Genomic DNA, 15,974 nt, shown 5'->3' with positions numbered 1-15,974 from the left:
CACAGGAGGTCATGAAGTCATCTCTATGAAACCCTCCACACAGAATACAAGAAATTGGAAACAGTTTTGTGTTCAGTCAAGTGAAAGGTTACATCAGAGCAATAATGTGCTGTAAAGTGCCTGTATGTCAAAAAACAAACCCTAGGTCTTCGTAATTCAGCAGTGGATACAGGAGTTTCATAATTTCACAACAGATGGGAAAATAAACACTCCAACAAAGAGGTGAATAAACTTTAAATGCATTTAATAGTGGGGACCATTGCATTAAGAATAACAGAACTGACTGCTTGTACAAAAAAAAAAATTAATTTGATAATATAAAGATAATGTTCATTTAAATATTCAAGATAACGCTTTTTACACAAGGAAACAAACATTTCAAGAATTTTATATTATCAATGTAATTTTATACATACTACTTGCTTCTGTGGATTACAATTCTCTGTGGTGCATCTTGAATTACTACTTTTTAAGTAACAGAATTTGTAAATAACAATGTTTATTTCATCATTTCCACAATTTAAGATGCAGAAGAAAATTGTGGCAGTGAAGGCATTTTGTTCCTTTGTGAAGCCACTGAAACTGCTATGAGTTAATGGTTTTTCATCTGTTAGGTAACATTATAAAGAAAAAATGTAGCCACTTTGCTACTGGAAGCTGCTAAAACTTTTTTGTTTTGTTTTTGGCACTATTAAAATACTGTCAAATTAAATTGGTAGCTTTTATACTAGAGATAACCAGATACTGAACTATGAATTTTTATGAAGTATCTGTTTTTAAACAAGTTACTTACTATGGCTTGCTATTTTTTTCTCTTGATCTCATGTTCATTTTTTTGTAAGTATTCTGAAGAATAGTAGCAATTTTGTCAGTGGTGGATATTGCTGGAAGTTTTTTAATGTGGTAGGGAATGACCTGAACTTGTAAAAAGAAAGTATATTTTAAAAACATTGCAGAAATCGGATGTATAACTTTGAACACATTTTTCCATATCATTGCTTTCTTTGACAAAGATATACTTCAAAAAATATATTGTTTCATTTTCAAAAATCAATGTAAATTTAAAAATTCCTGTTTCACAGTAATTTAAAATTTTATGAAATTAATATATTTTATGTCCAGATTGAAGCACTTCAGTCAGTCCATACACATTTGTCTTCGGAGTATAAACTAGAGATTTGGCTTTGAGCTGCTTCTGCTCACAAATATTTGCAAGGAAATCAAATCAAATCAATATCCACCACTGACAAAATTGCTACTATTCTTCAGAATACTTACAAAACATGAGCATGAGATCAAGAGAAAAAAAATAGCAAGCTAGAGTAAGTAACTTGTTTAAAAACAGATACTTCATAAAAATTCATAGTTCAGTATCTGGTTATCTCTAGTATAAAAGCTACCAAGCAGTTTGGCCCTCGCCGATGACTTAGAATGGAATTGGCCGTGATGCCGCAGTCTGAGGGCTATGGATGAACAGGTAACCTATATCAAAATCATATACAACAGATCCGATATACTTGTTCATCTTAAAACACTGCAAGGCCTTCACAAGCTGTTAACCTGGATCATAAAGGTCGTTTCCGCCCCGCGTTGTGAACGAGTCTCGTCTGAGCGTTTCTCATCGCTTCTGGCCTGTCAAAAAAGAGAAGCGTATGAGTACAATTACAACACATGAAAAAAATTACACTTAAGTCTTATAGTGACAGGCGGCCGATCTATCGGTCACATTTTTTCTTTTGCGTGCATCTTCAATTCCTGCAGCATGATGGCAGCATTAAGTAATACCGCCAGAAAGATCGGAGCTTTCGCTCTCTAGAAATATCAATAACATGCGATATCGATATCAGTGAAGTTTTATAAAAGATTTCATTTGACACATTGCAAGTTTCATGCGTGATAGCCCTGCATTTTGCTGCTTTGTGTCACTTGCTTGTTATCTCGTGTGTTTGTGTATTTGTTTATTTACTTTGAGTAAAAGATGGAAAAGTATATGTAAGATTATTAAAATGCACAATGTTTTAATATTGAGTGATTCTTTAGAGAATAATTTATTGACTGAGTAGTGTTCGAAGTAAAGATGTGCATTAAACCTGCATGAGCATAATTTTATAAAAATTTGTAAGTCTCAAAAAGTGCCATCAAGAATTGCATAAAACTAAAGCTTTATAATAAAAATACACTATAATAGTAAAAATTAGGTCAAATTTTGAAATTTATGTTTTCCAAATTCCGCGAATTATCAAAAACCGCAAATTATCCGCAGTCATTTTTAAGTCTGGTAAAAACAAAACCATAGGTTAAAATAATGAAATGTGTTTTATGAACAAGCAGAAAATAATTATAACACTTCACATTGTATTGTAACACACACTAGAGAAAAACTACAAAATGCCATATGGATTATGCCAACATTCGTATCTTAATGAAAAAAAATCAATCACTTTTTGTTTCTTAGAAGATTGTTCATTTTTTCTAATTTGGGATCGTACATTTCTCACGAAAACAATATCTGAAAATGAAAATTCATCTCTATTTTGTATGTAAGAGATAAGTGTGTCTCTAGAGACACTAGCTTGGCTGTGGGGAACTTCGGAGTTTCCGTTGCATCACTCCCGCACTCTATCATCTGAATCTCCATCTTCCTCACCAAACTTCAAATTCCATACAATATTCTCCTCACTTTTATGTCTGAAACCATAATCGTCCTTAGCGACATCTAACCATTCCATGTCATTTTCTTCCGCATCTTGGCATTTATCCAGGCTTTTCAGTAATGATACCATAGCGAGACTACATTGCCCATTCGAAATATAGTCACTGAAGCCAGCAAATGCTTGCTCTTCACCTAGAACAGATTTCCATGATCGTGCGAACGTAGTAGTGGTAATTTTGTCCCATGACTTATTGACTGCATGAAGAGCATCCTTCCAAAATGTTGGAATATCGATGCCTTCCTCAACCAATTGCTATAACAGATGACCTGTAGTTCTTTAAAGCAGCAATAACACTTTAGTCCATAGGTTGGAGAATAGAAGTTACATTAGGGGGAAGGTATTTCACGTAAATATCACCTTCTTTAAGTTCACTTTCGTGCGGATGAGAAGACTCATTGTTAATCAAGAGCACTACTTTGATTGGCAGTGACTGCTTAATTAGGTAGGCTGTCACTTGTTTCACAAAATGATTGTGAAACCAGTTCTTAAATATCTGTGTGGCCATTCATGCTGCCTTTCGATGGTAGTACTGCAAAGGTACATTTTCTCGTTTAAAACAACGGGGTGTTCTGGATTTCCCTATCGCTAATAAAATTTATGACCACCACTTGCGTTAGCACATGCCATAATGATTATTCCTTCCTTGCATGTTTTGCGGCCTGGGGCTTGCTGTTCTTGTTCCATCACTAATGTTCGGGACGGTAAACATTTCCAGTACAACCCTGTTTAGTTTGCATTGTAAAGTTGTCCAAGGTCAGCTGTTCTTTTTCAATGAATGATTGAAATTCCTGTGTGAACTTTTCAGCAGCATCCGTGTCTGCGCTGAGACGCTCTCCAGGAGATCCACAGACAGTGCTGAAAATACAGTTGGTGTGGAACATGGGGATCCAAACGATGTCAAGTATGGAAGTGATCCAACGAAAGTCGCAAAAGTTCCCCACAGCAGAGCTAGTGCACACACGTACACACACCTTATATAGAAAATTGCAGTGACTTTTTGTCCTCAGATATAGTTTTCTTCAGAAAATTAACAATCAAAAGCGAACAATCCACATTGAATTTTGTAGAGTAATTTACCTCTAGTTTGTCTTACAACATAACATGTATGCCTAATTTGAAATTTACTTTTAAAAGTCAGCTAATAACTGTACATTTGACTGAAAGTTTAAGATTTCAGAATTTCTTTATTTATAATGCTGGTAACAATGAGAGGTTTTCTTTGAGAACTTTAACCATAGCATGTTGAAAAGTTAGATGTATAAATTTTCATTACAACTGAATCAGTATGTCTGATGGCAGGAGCAATCTGATATGTATAGTAGTCCAGTCTTCAAATTCAAAGTAGAGTCAGAAATCGAACAGACCAATCACATAACTACTAAACCAAGGCAAATCTTCACTTAGTAATTCTGATGCATTGATACATATTGATACAATTCATGGAAATACACTTTCTACACCCGGAAAAGTATAACAAATCTGTACAAACACTTACCAGTGGCAGGTCTGTATGATACAGGTGGACGAGCTAGAGGTTTGTTGAACGGTTTTGATGCCATGGTGCCCATTTTCACCAACAATCATGGTGGAAGGTTTGAACTGTAGATTGGTTTATTTTCCTTGTTCATATTTTTCTTTACATCCAAGCTAACAGGAGTATTCTTAGGAACATCCACAGCCCCTGAAAAAATAAAGTGGAACAATACTGACATATGTATAAAACAGTTTTTAAAATCGCAAAAAATATAACTGAAACAGGTCCAGTAATCAGAACAGAGGCCTCAAAGTCACACATTTGTTTAAGTTATATTGGTTATTTTCAAAAGCAGAACAACATTATGAACCCCCTCTAGAACAAAGAAAAGCAAGACCCTGGTGATATCAAGGAGAGAAAGACAATGGAAAGGCATTATGAAAACTGGTGGTCAGAGCCTTGAAATTGTTTATAGTTTCAAGTACTTTTCTTTTTTCCAAGTTGCTTTACGTCACACAAACACAGGTAGGTCTTACGGTGATGATAGAATAGGAAAGGGTTAGGAGTGGGATAGAAGCACCCATGGCCTTAAGACACAGCCCCTGAATTTGCCTGGTGTGAAAATGGGAAACCACAGAAAACCATTTTCAGGACTGCAACAGTGAAGTTTGAACCCACTATCTCTCGAATGCAAGCCGACAGCGACATGACTAACCGCACAGCCACTTGCTCAGTAAAGAAAAATTCTGTCTTGCACTCATTTTGTTAGATTACCTTATTGTGTGCGTATTTGTATTGTCAGTCTGCACCAAGTGTTTTATTTCATTCTACATGTGCAGTTATTGCCTTCACTTAGTTTATTGATAGTTAAAAGATTACTTTCAAGTTATAGTCTAGTTTATGATAGGATAGAATCATGGGCGCCCGCAGGATCTTTTCCATGGTGGGGGGGGGGCACATTAACAATTTTCTTGAATATAAAAACCAATATAATGTCAGCAACATTAAATTGTTTAGAGAAATTTCCGGTTATAACAGATGCTAGATGACTGTCAGTAAATTCAGTTTATGAAATAATCTGGTATGATATTAAACAATTGAACATTTTCAGAATTCCAGGGGGGTGGGCAAGTGCCCCCCCTTGCACCCCCTTGCGGGCGCCCATGGATATAATTGTGAGTGTTTTCACCCGAGGACTTAAGTGTGAATAAAACTTTCACACCAACAGAAGTGGAAGACCTCACCGTCACTTGCTCAGTTTACAAGATTACAATTATATTACAGCTGTGTTTTCACGACGCTAAGTTCACAACTTTTATCTTGTAAAGACGTTAAGATATTAAGAACATTATAGAAGTTGTTCTTAGTAATTTGCTTTTAAAACTGTTTTAACCAATTTTTTTAAGTATAAAAACTCTGCGATATTCATACAAAATATACAACCTGTGTCTGAAAAGTTTGGTGAATGGTCGCCTAGGTTGAACACCATGCTAGTTCAGACGATGTGCTCGCACATACGCATTGCGAGACATGACCAACTGCCCCCTATTGGTCAACTCAACACAGTCAAACGGAGTTGAACGCTGCAACACATCTCACGGAGTCAGTGTGAATACTTGTGTCATTGCACAATGGAGTGCAAAACGGAGCAACGCGTTAACATGAAGTTTTGCTTCAACCTAGGCAAAACGGCAACGGAAACACACGCAAAGTTGGTGCAAGTGTACCGCGCTCAAGCAGTGAGTAAAAAGTGCGTTTTTGACTGGTTTAAACGCTTTCGAGATGGAAAGGAAGGTGTTGAGGACGAGGCATGTTCAGGTCGACCAACCACAAACACCTCCAGACAACATAGAACGAGTGTGACAGATGCTTGCGAATGATCGGCGACTGTCCTTACGAATGATAGCAGATGAAGTGGGTGTAGGCAAGGACAGTGTAAGGACCATTTTCACGAACATCTGAAAAAGCAGAAGATTTGTGCCCGGTTTGTACCGCACAACCTGACAGACGAGCAGAAGCAAACTCTGATGGAAACGTCAGGAGATTTCATTTGACGTTTGTGACCAAAATCCGGAGGTGTTGAAAACCATCATTACAGGAGACGAGTCGTGGTGCTACCAGTATGATACGGAGACCAAGAGACAGTCAATGGCGTGGTGTTCAGCGTCTTCTCTGCCTCCCAAGAAAAGCCTGCGCACAAAGTCCAAGATTAAGACAATGCTGATCACCTTTTTCGACAGCAATGGTGTCATTCATCATGAATTTGTACCCCAGGGGATACCTGTCAATGCGGAATTCTACGAGGGAGTTTTGAAACGGCTACTGCAATGCATCAGACGGGTTCGGCCAGAACTGTACCGGAGTGACAGTGGAACCTCCTCCATGACAATGCCCGTCCACACACTGCGATCCGCGTGACCAAGACCATCTACAATAATATCAGACCTTAATACAAAAACAACATGGCCGACGCATCGGTTCCATGTAAACACGCCTGTGATACATAAACATAACCTTTTGATTATCCTACTGAATTGCTAAGCTGTCATTAATAATGAACAGAAACTCTACTTTGGGTAATAGACCAACACTATCTAGAAATAGCCTCTGTTTAGCTAAGCAATATGTGGATAATTCAAAATATACGGTACATATTTTGTTTGAACTAGTATGGTAAAGGAAATAGGTAATATAGGATTGCATTCTAAAATAACAGTCCTGGGGGAATATTTGATACGTTTCAATTCAGTCAATTAATTAATAACTCACCTATGATCTGAATTTAGGGCTGTCAACCAAGTGGCAGATTACGTATCAATTGTCTACTTAGTACTTTCTTAAGTGATTTCAAAGAAATTAGAAATTTATCGAATTGGTGTAGATATAGTAGGGAGCACCCTTGGTAAATTATTCCAGACTGTAATTCTTCTTCCTACAAATCAATACTTGTTTTAGAAATACATTTATTTGAATGACCTTTCTATTACCATATGTTTTAAGTAGGCCTATAATAGCCTACCTTGTTCAAGAATTTTTTTAGAAACATAACCTTGTCGTGAATTTCAATTCTCTCATAACAATGATTCTGATAGGGCCTAATGATCTACCAAACTGCTACATCTGAGAGAATCTATAGGAGAATGAACTTGAAATTCTCTGGTAGCATATTTATTTTCGTTTAAAGCACTTTAACACCCACATCGTTGGTAACGTAAATACGTACTATAAGGGACAGTATATCAATTGATACTTTGTCCTCTTATTTAACGAGGAGAATATAATCTCCATTCACAGATAAATAAATAGCTTTATCACTTTTTTATAACCTCACTTTTAAAATCCTCAAAAGGTATAGTAATTGAGAAATGTACTAGGATTGGCACCAACACAGAGTTTTGGTCTTATCCAGAAAGAAATAGCTCATCAAGTACACGGAACACATCCTCTCTATTGACAAATTTATCCTCGAATGTTTTAATGCACCGTAATAAATTACTTGTAACTACGAAATCGTCACGATGCATTAAGTACACTTGATCTGAATGCGAGTGTATCTCCTGTAATATGAATTACATCCAGGCATAGAATACGATCGACACGTCCTTTTTTAATATATCAAAATAGTTTTTAAAACCATATTTTTTTTAAAAAAACATGACTACACTAACGTTTCCTAATCAATCCAAACCAACAGAAAGAAATAAACAGATGCTTCGCACATGCTCATGTTTACATTTGAACAAACCGATCGGGCCGCCATTTTAGCTAATATCGATAGCTGCATTAAGGTCTGATATATTGTAGTTGGTCTTGGCGTGACCCAGTTTCTCGCTGAATGCCAGGTGACTGTTCTTCCACACCTTCCGTATTCTCCGGATTTGGCGCCGGCAGATTTTTATTTTCTTCCCCCATCTTAAATTAGCCCTGAAAGGCCACCAGTTCGACAGTGTAGCAGGTATCCAACAACGCATGACAAAGGTTCTCCAGGAGATTCTAAAAAAAAAAGCGTTTGCTGCCAGCTTCCAGCAGCTTTACATTCGATGTCAAAAGTGTATTGTAGCTAATGGAGATTACTTTGAAGGCCAGTAAAGGAGTTTTGTGTGCAACTTACGTCGTCTTTATTTCACGAGACCATTCACCAAACTTTTCAGACACAGGTTGTATGTAATATACTTCATTGGAATAATCTAGTATATATAACAACCAATTCAGGATCCTGATTTAGCTTGGTAAGATAAGTGGCCGATGATGCTCGTAACACAAGCGAAACATGTCCCACAATAACTAATGTAAAACAAATCATAAGGATTGTATTTGCTGGCATGATCAAAGCAATAGGTACACCTTGAGCGCAGTGGCTACACACAACTTTGACAGCTATATGATGTGAAAACAGGGACTGGACAAAAGGTATTATCCCTTTATTTTAAAAAGGATGCAGAAGAAAGTGTGCCAGCTATAACAGTATCACATTTCTCTGAAAATAAAAAAATTCTAGAATATGGGCAGTCAAAAAACCTGTCCTGGAAGAACAGCACTGATTCAGAGCCAATAGTATAACAGACCTGATCTTCACCTTAAAGATATCAATGGAACAGCATTGAGAAATACCTAATTGTAACGTTATCTTAGACCGGGTGCCTAGACAGTCATACGGAAGTGCCAAAGACAACTGGGAATGCCTGGATCTCTCCTAGGCAAGGTCCAGAAACTGTATCACAACTGTAGCAGCTGTGTGTGTGTATATTGGGGATGGCCACTCAGCACACAGGGTATCCGCACTCACCATTGCTATCCATGAAATGAAATAGCATATGGCTTTTAGTGCCAGAAGTATCCAAACAAGTTTGGCTTGCCTGATGCAGGTCTTTTGATATGACGCCCGGAAGCGACCTGCACGTCGTGATGAGGATGAAATGATGAAGACTACATATACACCCAGCCCCGTGTCAGTGAAATTAACCATTTATGGTTAAAATTCCCGACCCTGCCGGGAATCGAACCCGCCACCCGTGACCAAAGGCCAGCACGCTAAACATTTAGCCATGGAGTCCATTACGATCATGGACAGTAATCTTAAAAACCTGAAGAAAAAAAACAAGATGGTGTTTGCTCTGGGAAGAGGCAGAGGGAGAGGTGTAAACTAGGCTGTAAAAGTGGGTGGCCAAGTTCAAACAGTATCAATGAAATTTAGCACCCACATCAAAAAACTCCTGCACCACTTTTATGGTGGTATGCCATTCGGGTCTTTTTTTTTTTTTTTTTTTTTAATGTTATTTGTTCGGGGCATCGACCCATGTGGATCTTTTGCCACTACTGGCACCATATTGTATGAACCTGCATGTAAAGTTACATTACAGGACACTATTATCAAACACAAACATGAAGTGTGATACATAATGAGGTACTGGTATATACGGTATATTCAATGCTATACAAACAATTCGGGTAACTATTGGACATAAGTTTCATGTTCATGGATACTCGAAATATCATTTTAAGGAGGGGAGGAAGGAAGGAAGGAAGGAAGGAAGTAGTTGAAATGCATTGAGTACACCGATATCTAAATATTAAACCCAGGCACTTGAATCAGCTATCACACAAAGACGACTCACACAGGGACGAACTGGAGATACAAGTGGAGAGTTAAGTATCATGCATTGGATTTAAGCCCTAATATATCCAGCTCCATGGCTAAATGGTTAGCGTGCTGGCCTTTGGTCACAGGAGTCCGAGTTCGATTCCTGGCAGGGTCGGGAATTTTAAACATAATTAGTTCATTTTGCTGGCACGGGGGCTGGGTGTATGTGTTGTCTCCATCATTTCATCCTCATTATGACACGCAAGTCGCCTACGGGCGTCAAATCAAAAGACCTTCATCGGCAGGGCCGAACTTGTCCTCGGACACTCCCAGCACTAAAAGCCATTTCATTTCAGCCCTAATATGAAAACTGCTACACCATCAGGTGTTCTGGCGTTAATATAGAAGAACAGACTTGAAGATGCGTACCGTACTCCAACATGACAGCATTGGGAGAATTTTCCTCACAATACAGTACACAAACACAAAGAACAGAACATAAAATCCAGATTAGTGTACAAACTTTGTAAAGAGCCATTCTATATTGAGGATCTAAGAACCAATCTAGTTCTGCCATTCAAAAGACAAAGCGCAAAGGTAATTGAAGAGAGAAGAATGAAACAACCCCAAATCGAGCTTGAATTCTATGCCACAGACGCCATGTTGGAGCAGAAATGGACAGAAGCCAACTACGAACAGAAACATGTTACAAGGATGGCAATCCATGGCTTTCACCATAAGCTATGTGCGACAAAGTATTCCATGAGGTGAACGAGTGTGCGCTCTCAATGTGAGAGAAGTGTGTGGTCGCTACCACATAAGTGAAAAAAAAAAAAAAAAACAAGATCAATCAACGAGTACAGTAAAGACAAATGACTATTAAACTCTTTGCACATTTGTGCGCATTTCACTTATTAATACAGTACCAGTCTCAACCGCCTCAAATGAGGAGTTTTAGAAAACTAAAAGATCACAAAATTACTCCAGAAAGTTAACAGAACGACTGAACAACCTGAGCTTCAAAGCTAACTTTTGAGGACATTGAAAAAAAAAAAGGTTTGCAGACATAAAAAGCCTGTAAAGTATTTGTAAAAGCCTTCTGAGTTTTAATTTTTCTTACATTTGGTCAATAGATGAAGAGATTTTGTACATTCTGTTATTCCTGTTTTTGCTGCCAATTTTTGGAAACAGATGTGTCAGCCAGTTACAATGTTACGGGAGATTGCCATCATAGCCTTAAGGGGTTCATTGAATATTCTAAGAAATCACCGTTACAATTAGCTTACCATCAACATCTACCAAGTACTGTATATCTATTTCTCTTCTAAAAATGAATGTAAAAGTACAGTTTGTCTCAAGGCAGCATCTGCATGACAGGAAGTATTTCATAAAATAAATACTTTTTTTCATAAATATAATTCTAAAGCAACAGTCTGTTGATTCAGCTCACACGTATGTATACACATCCTGATTAGTTTAACTTTTTCATTTGTACTGATTATGATCAGTGTGAAAGAATATACCAAACATGCTACACTCAGATTATTTGTTGATGAAATCTTAGAATTAATTTGGTATTTTATCTTTTACTAAATATCATCAATAAAAAATGCACAAAATGTGCAAAAATTTACATGGAAGAACAGAATTTTGTCAAAGATTCTGTTCTAAGTACACAGTACATAGCATGATACCTGTCACATTGGAGGTTACACCTTTCACACACACACACACACACACACACACACACACACACGTTTGTCTGGGTTCGTAAAATCATTTGTTCGCACATATCTTGTAGTGGAATCCATGAGTAGCAAACCTTGTTATAATATGTCCGAGGTTGAAGTTAGCTTGCTTCAAATCATTGGTCGTCATAGCATCAGTGGAATAAAACTCACTCCATATTTCAGATCTTTTGCATTGTCTCTAATTAATTTTTCATAGTTCACGGTAGAAGGCAAACCGTGACTTATCCTTAAATCTTCTATGAAGAATGTTTCTCTAGTTAGTTCGTATAAGAGTCTTGAAAGGGTATATTTTGATAGGCCTAAAACAGCTTTCAAAACCCGAGCATTCACTTTTTCCATGGAAGGATAATTTGGGCCATATGATTTCAATGCCATATGTTAGGCTGGGTACAATTTTGGCATAAAAAAGCTTCATGGCAGTTTCTAGTGAGAGCTGTTGTAAGTTCTGTATATCATGAATACCTTTCATTGCTGCTGTTGATCTATCTTTTATATGGATTCTGCAAATCTGAAATCAACTACTGCTTACTGTAGGGTTTAAAGTTAAAAACTTTATGATCGTTCCGTATTGAATAGAGAAATAAGAAGATGTACAATATTAGAAGGATCCACATTTCAATACTTCGTTGTAAGTTGAACTAAAAAGAAGTCACAACTTGTTTGACCGGTTTCGACACATTACAAGTGTCATCATCAGCCAAATAGTAAAGTAGGGCAAGATATAAAGATCTTTGGACATTAACTGAATTGCTACGATATGAATCAATGTTAATTTTTTGCCTGTGTTCAATGTGTTAGTTGTTTTAAGATCTTTATATCTTGCCCTACTTTACTATTTGGCTGATTATGACACTTGTAATGTGTCGAAACCGGTCAAACAAGTTGCGACTTCTTTTTAGTTCAACTTACAACGAAGTATTGAAAGGTGGATCCTTCTAATATTGTACATCTTCTTATTACTGTAGGGTGGCGATATTAGGTGTTGTCGGGGAGGGATTTGACTTGGTCAGTGCGAGAGGCGGGGACAGGCAATAGAGTTCTTGCACCGAGTGGAAACTAGCCTAGTTCCTGCGAAGTGTTATACCATTTGGTACTGCTTTCAAGTTTGACAGATAGGGGAACATATCACTAGAACCTCTCATCTATTGGTGGCAGAAGCATCAGCATTGCTTCAGGAGTTATTGTGCCATGGTTGGTAATGACTAGAGCCTGGATTTCCATGCACTATCAATCTCAAAATATGCATGCATTCATGCACTATCATATGGCAAAACACATGCACAATGAACTGTAAAATATGCACTATCAAAATTCAGTTCAACATGGTTACATTTTCAGCTTTTTTTGAAACATTGCACAATAACTTAAGTTCTCCAAATTGCTTTGATTGTTCTTAAACACAGAAAATGATCTTTCAACATCACAGGAAGTGAGCAGTGCATGCTTAATGAAAACATTTGGGACTACGTGAGCTCAAATTGTATGTCTTTTGCATTTTCACCACACAATAAGTCTTTTTGCGCTTAAAAAATTAAAAATCATGATCTGAACGCATCACTTTGAACACCTTATCTTCTAGCTGCCACAGCTACTTTCTGTACGATGATTGCAGACATTTGAATGATTCAGTAACTGCTAATGATTCGATAAGGGGTAGGCTAGACCTGTAGTTTCTAATTTTAGTATCGCAGCAGGCAAGTCTTGCTGCATATTATTTTTGCTGAATTCCACTTGCGCATCTTTAATACAAGCAACGTCATATACTCGGAAACTGTCTACGACTTAACGGAAAAAATAATTCAATTAAGTAATAAGTTGCATGCGGACAGATATTTTTACATCTTATTCTGTATATTTACTTCATGCAGTTGTCACTGTGGGGCACAGGTTTTGTAACATCAAAACTTAATGCGAAGAGGTGGCTGCAGCAGAAAGCTGAAGGTTGGACAACATGTATAGTAAGGCAGTTCATAGAATGAAGACGAGATGGGAGCAGTGAGCACTGAATGTTTCTGCTACCTATCAGTGCACATAGATGTGATAAGAACGGCGACTCTGATGTGCCGTGTATCGGATCACTGTATCAATTCAATAATGTGAACACAATCAAATGAATAGATTCAGTAAAATGATCGAATATCCCATCACTACACCGTATGTACTAACTTTGGTTGTCAGGTAGGATGTCAAGAATACATTCTCTCTCCATCTCTCAATAACAGACATGTGGAAAAACGGACCCAAATTCTGCAAACTAACATTCATAAAAGACACTATCATGCAACTTTAAAATTATATATCACCAAAGTCAGAAGAGAAGTAATATTATGCAATATAAACGTCGAAATATTTGCTATTAAATCCAACATCTTCAAAATATGCATTATGCATGAATTTTCTGATTAAAAGGCCAAAACATGCAAACATGCTTGCAAAAAAGAACGGTTATTTGGAATCGTTAAGTCGTAAGACGAATATCTGCCAAGTTTGAGTTGGCTTATTTAAAAACTGGGTCCCCTGCGCTGGCACTGAACACTTCTCTCTCTTACATGTAATATGAGGAAAAATTAAGATTCCACTTCTTAGTTTGTGTAGCCTACTTTCTCTTTTGTACCAATACCATTATCAAAGTTATACCAAACTGAATGCTGAAAGGCATTTCAGTCCAACATAAATCTCCAAATGTGTAACAATACTTTTATTTATGGCAGACCACCTCCACACTTCTAGATGGTTCCTATTTCATAATTTTAGAATTCGAAAAACGGCAAAATTTGTAAAATTAAGTAATGAACTACAGTAACTTTAAAGAGCTTATTAAACTTACATAAGAATAAGTATAATATTTTAAATGTGATACTAGTTTCCTGTCAAGCACAATAACAAAAATACCATTTTCAACAAGACATGAAAATGAGAAAATATTAATAGGTAGTATTTAATTTACACCCTGAATTAAAATACTAAACCAGATAGAAACAATGACTGATGAAAGCAATTTTACATAAACGAAAAGGACAAACTTCAGGAAGCTAAATAAGTAGATTAAATAAATACTTCAGTAACAACCTACGAATATCCACTCTAAACTTATACACGGTGAAACAAAACGACCTAAATGCCATTTAAGTAGAGAGAAGTGCTTTTACTTAACACTATCATACGTGAGTAGTTATAAAGTATCATATCATTTATCAGATTTAAAATTTCCTTAGACAAACCCACACTTACAGCAGTATTGGTTTGATACAAACATTCTTCATAGAGCAAACTACAATTAAAATGTCAGCACAAACAAGCTGATTATTTTTCGAAAGACAGAACGCATAATCGTTATGGACAAATATTCAAAAATATTTAAAAACGAGTTTGACAGAAGTATTATACCAGACCTGGAGCATGAAGACATATGCCATTCACAAAATTCACACCACATATTCGAAAGAACTCCTTATTCACAGAAATACTCACCTTAATTGTGATCTCTTACGTGATCTTTCTATGGCAGCGAAGAGTATCAATCAGGTTCACGCCAAACATTTCACATTAAACTGCTGCTAAACTGATGACGATCCTTGGGACTGCAGTTCTGTTCTGTTCGTGAAGTTTATTTGGGCTCGTTATTTCACCCAGACACTATACCGTATGATATGTGTACTAAATCGACACACGCACACAATTTCAATAAAGTAGTACACCAATGGAGTTGACAATGTTTTCGGAAGACGACGTACTTGAAGATGGAGGGAAGTAGACCATGCAGCAGACTCACAAAATGGGTTCAAAGCACGGAAAGTAGATCAAGAAAAGACGTATCACCTAGACAATTAAGAGTGAGGAATTACGTATACAAGACTAGGAGTTATAGGAAAAGCACAGGGACACAAGGTATACTAATCTTCACGCTAGAGTGGCCGTCTCAGCGACTTCTACAAAACATACACACCGGGCCGACATATAAGGGACAAGCAGGAGAGGGCAGGAGAACGACGGAGGGGTGGATATATGTGAGAGTGTAGAACTTTGGACAGATGGAAAGAAATATCTGAGCAACGTATATGGGGGATGTAGGGAGGGCAAAGTGTCAGTGAAATCGTAAACAAAAGAGGAAGAGGGGCGACATTGTGTTGATATGAACATCAATAGTGTTTATTTTGTAGGCTCCTAGCATTCCAGTGAAGGATGCGTACTACCATTATTAAAGATAAGGTGTAAACTTTCGCGAAGTTGACTAATAACTGGTAAGATATTGGGGTGATCGCCAATTAGTTGAGTAAGCTGCATGAGAAGGTGGAGAACACACTGATGAACATGTTCTCGCTGAGGGAGTGTAGTACCTGTTTGAGGATGCTGTGCGGGTTGCAGAGGCATTGACGGGCTCGATGTTGAAGGAGTGGGCTGACTGGGTTGAATGGGGTATTGATAACTCGGAGATTGAGAGGGGTGAGAGGATG

The 15,974-nt window shown here is 37.3% G+C and overlaps 1 long non-coding RNA gene across 1 annotated transcript; it reads right to left on the bottom strand.

The window, feature by feature from the left end:
- Positions 1-227: 227 nt before the first annotated feature.
- LOC136885786 (uncharacterized) lies at positions 228-15,110 on the bottom strand. The gene is made up of 3 exons (XR_011018971.1): positions 14,992-15,110; positions 4,210-4,395; positions 228-1,632 (listed from the first exon to the last, which is right to left on the bottom strand). It is a non-coding gene; the product is annotated as an uncharacterized lncRNA (long non-coding RNA).
- Between the last annotated feature and the right edge of the window lie 864 nt (positions 15,111-15,974).

This window comes from Anabrus simplex, chromosome 14 (assembly GCF_040414725.1).
Source record: "Anabrus simplex isolate iqAnaSimp1 chromosome 14, ASM4041472v1, whole genome shotgun sequence".
Lineage (NCBI taxonomy): Eukaryota > Metazoa > Arthropoda > Insecta > Orthoptera > Tettigoniidae > Anabrus > Anabrus simplex.
The sequence above is the reverse complement of the archived record's forward strand: the minus strand, read 5'-3'. Positions and strand labels throughout refer to the sequence as shown.